Here is a 3,815-nt window from a genome sequence, read left to right on the forward strand (position 1 = left end):
TTGGGCCATAGGGCAATGGGGTTGATTGGTGCGGGTGTCCTGAAGATGTTCCCTCAAGCGCTGTGTCTTGACTCTTCGAGGAGTCTCTAGTCTCCCCAATGTGGAGGAGACTGCATCAGGAGCAATGGATACAAGAAATGACATTGTTGGATGCACAGGTGAAAGCCTTCGACCGACCATGGCCCGGATTCGATTTCTGGGCAGGAAAGTAATGTTCGGTAGAGCTGTCAGGCTGTGCTTGCATCTCCCTGGTGGTCTAGTGGTTAGGATTCGGCGCTCTCACCGCCGCGGCCCGGGTTCGATTCCCGGTCAGGGAAACTGTTTTCAGGGGGTTTAGGGGCTCCCCGTTCTTCGGAAATGCTCTGTACAGTTATTTATTGATCTTCGTCGTTCCTGGGTGCAGCAGTGTGTCGTGGCTCGCTGAAATAGTGTCCTGATTCAGATGTGTTTGATTGTGTAGGGGTGATTGCTTCTGTAGTTAAGTTCTTGGTTCGCGTGCATTGTTTTCCTGTAGACGCTGTTTTGAATTTACCATTGACTGTTCGCTCCACTGTGACATCAAGAAATGGCACTTTGTTGTTGTTCTCCTCTTTTGTGAATCTTATGCCAGTAAGGAGATTGTTGATGGTGTTGTAGGTTTCCTCCAATTTGTTTCATTTTTTGATGAGAAAAGTATCATCGCTGTAGCGGACCCAAAGTTTGGGTTGGATCGTTGGAAGGGCTGTCTGTTCGAGTCTCTGCATTATTGCTTCTGCTAGGAATCCTGATGCTGGAGGTTTCGTGCGTATTTCGTTGATTTGTTTGTAGGGCTTGTTATTGAATATGAAGTGGATGGTAAGGCACAGTTCCACGAGCTTGACAGTGCTATCTTTGCTGATGAAGTTGATGCTGTGTTTGTGTCTTTGGTTCTTCGAGTAGTGTCTTCAGTTTTCTTTGGCCACGTTGATGTTAATGGATGTGAACAGGGCTGTTATGTCAAAGGACAACATTAATCCATCCTCTTCTATCTCAGTGTCTTTGGTGTTCAGGAATTCTTGGATGGAGTAAATGGAGTGGAGTGAATCTTCGACTTGGGGTTTTAGTCCTCAGTGGAGGTGTTTTAGCCTTCAGTGGAGGCCTTTGACTAGTCTGTATATTAGTGTTCCAAGTAGTGGGACTATGGTCTAAGGGGGGCTCCTGGTTTGACGGGGAGGAGAACAACAAAGTGCCATTCCTTGATGTCACAGTGGAGCGAACAGTCAATGCGGAACTTCAAACTGGCATCTAGAGAAAAACAACAGACCCAAACCAAGTACTTAACTGCAGAAGCAATCATCCCAACACCCACAAACGAAGCTGCATCAGGAGATTATTTCAACGAGCCACTACACACTGCAGCACAGAGAAACTACGAAGAGCACAAGAGAAATACGTATATAGTGTATTAAAGGAGAACGGGTCCCCAATAAACCCCCTCCGCCGATTTCTCATTGATACTTTCAAGGTGACTCTCAAAAATTCGGTTTGACCCTCCATTCTTTCCTGTTTGTTTTTTGTGGGTTTTGAAAGATTTCCCAATCCTCTGACTGAGTATTGGAGTTGGAAGGTTGTGTTGTGGTTGTACAGGACACTTTTTAGGCCACTTTTGGAATATTGTGTACAATTCTAGTCTCCCTCGTATCAGACGGATATTGTGAAATTTGAAAGGGTTCTGAAGCACCAATGGTTCCACAGAGATGAAGAGGCCCTTCTGCTGCCCTGAGTATGGGAAGGCCTTCAGTGATTCCGCTGCCCTGCTGACGCACCAGTTGGTCCACACCGGGGAAGGCTGTTCTCCAGCCCCAAGTGCGAGATGGCCTTCAGCAGTTCTTCCCACCTGCTGAGACACCAGTGGGTCCACACTGAGGAGAGGCCGTTCTTCTGCCCCGATTGCAGGAAGGGCTTTGCACTTTCCTCCGACCTGCTGGCCCATTGGTGGGTCCACATGGGGGAGAGGCCGTTCAGTTGCCTAAGTGAAGGAAAGACTTCATCAATTCCTCTGTCTTACTGAGGCACCAGTCCGTCCACACCGGGGAGATGCCATTCTCCTGCCGGAGTGTGAGAAGGGCTTTACCCGCTCCTCCACACTGCTGAAGCACCAGCTGATCCACACGGGGGGATGGGGGGGTGGAGAGGGGAGGCCTTTTTGCTGCCCTGAGTGCGGGAGGTCCTTCAGCAATTCCTCCACCCTGCTGAAGCACCAGTGTGTCCACACCGGGAGAGGCCCTTCAGCTGGCCCGAGGGTGGGAAGAGGTTCATGTTTTCCTGCAACTTGCGGAAGCACCAGCGGGGGCACCAGTGCTCCCAGCAATCAGATCCCACCGGTAACGCTGCCTTTAGTCACCCCCCAGTACTGAACCTCCTGCCAGTTCTGACAGTGGGTGCAGTGGGAGAGTAGGTGGGCTGTTTTTGTTTTCTGCTGGACTGCAATTGCCTGCCCCACCCCCCACAACTACAACCCCATGGTGGCTCAAGGTTAGCACTGCTGCCTCATGTCACCAGGAACCCAGGAATACTTCCACCCTTGGGGCTCTGTGTGCAATTTATGGAGGGTAGGAAAATGGATCTGAGTTGGTTACTCTTCGGAGAATCTGTGCAGATGTGTTGGGCTGAAGGACCTGTTTCCACACTGTAGGAGTTCAACCATCATATGAGCTTTGCTTTCATTGGAAACTGCTGCTCATTGAGCCAGGGACTGCACATTGCCAAATGAAATGATCCAGAGAAACGTAAGACCGCAAGACCATCGGAGCAGAAGTTAGGCCATTCGGCCCATCGAGTCTACTCAGCAATACGTTAGTGACAAAAGTAGTGCAGATGAGATTAGCTACAGTGTGGAAACAGGCCATTTGTCCCAACAAGTCCACAGCGACCCTCCGAAGAGTCACCCATCCAGACCCATTTCTCTCTGACTAATATACCTAACTCTGTGGGCAGTTAAGCATGGCCAATCCACATGACCTGAACATCTTTGGACGATGGAAGAAAACAGGACCACCCAGAGAAAACCCACGCAGACACCGGGAGAATATGAAAACTCCTCACAGACAGCCACCCAAGGCTGGAATCAAACCTGGGTCCCTAGCACGGTAAGCCTGCAGTGGTAAACAGTGAGCCACTACATATTGCAACCCGAAGTAGGCAAGCAGGAGGTTGGGAGAATGCAGCAAGCCAGGCAGCACCAGGATGTGGAGTAGTCAGCGGTTTGGGTATTAACCCTTCTTCAGGACTGAAACGTTGACTTCTCTGTGAGAAATGATTTACGGGAATGTTGCTGGGGGTTGGAGGATTTGAGCTACAGGGAGAGGCTGAATAGGCTGGGACTGTTTTCACTGGACCATCAGAGGCAGAGGAGTGACCTAATAGAGGTTACAAAATCATGAGTGGCATGGACAGGTTAATAGACAAGGTATTTTCCCTGGGATGGGGGAGTCCAGAACTAGAGGGCATAGGTTTAGGGTGAGAGGCGAAATATATTAAAGGGACAACTTCTTCATGCAGAGGGTGGTACTTATATGAAATGAGCTGCCACAGGATTTGGGTCAGGTGTTGTCAAATGGGACTAGATTAGTTTAGGATATCAGGTCAGCATGGACAAGTTGGACAAAAGGGTCTGTTTCCATGTTGTATGTGTCTCTGATTACTGGTCCTGATGTAAGTTTAAAATCGAGTCCAAGTCACTTTGAATAGTTCAATCTTGTTGAGCTCACCTCCTGAAAAGTTTCAGATGAATCCCTCTGAGCGATACTGTTTAAACATGCTGAGTTGGACAAAGTATCCCATCAAGTTCAACACAA

General features: G+C 49.1%; 1 non-coding gene across 1 annotated transcript; it reads left to right on the forward strand.

The window, feature by feature from the left end:
* The first annotated feature begins 245 nt into the window (after positions 1 to 245).
* trnae-cuc (transfer RNA glutamic acid (anticodon CUC)) lies at positions 246 to 317 on the forward strand. The gene has a single exon. It is a non-coding gene; the product is annotated as a tRNA-Glu (tRNA).
* The last annotated feature ends 3,498 nt before the right edge of the window (positions 318 to 3,815 follow it).

Source organism: Chiloscyllium punctatum, chromosome 36 (assembly GCF_047496795.1).
Source record: "Chiloscyllium punctatum isolate Juve2018m chromosome 36, sChiPun1.3, whole genome shotgun sequence".
NCBI classification, from domain to species: domain Eukaryota; kingdom Metazoa; phylum Chordata; class Chondrichthyes; order Orectolobiformes; family Hemiscylliidae; genus Chiloscyllium; species Chiloscyllium punctatum.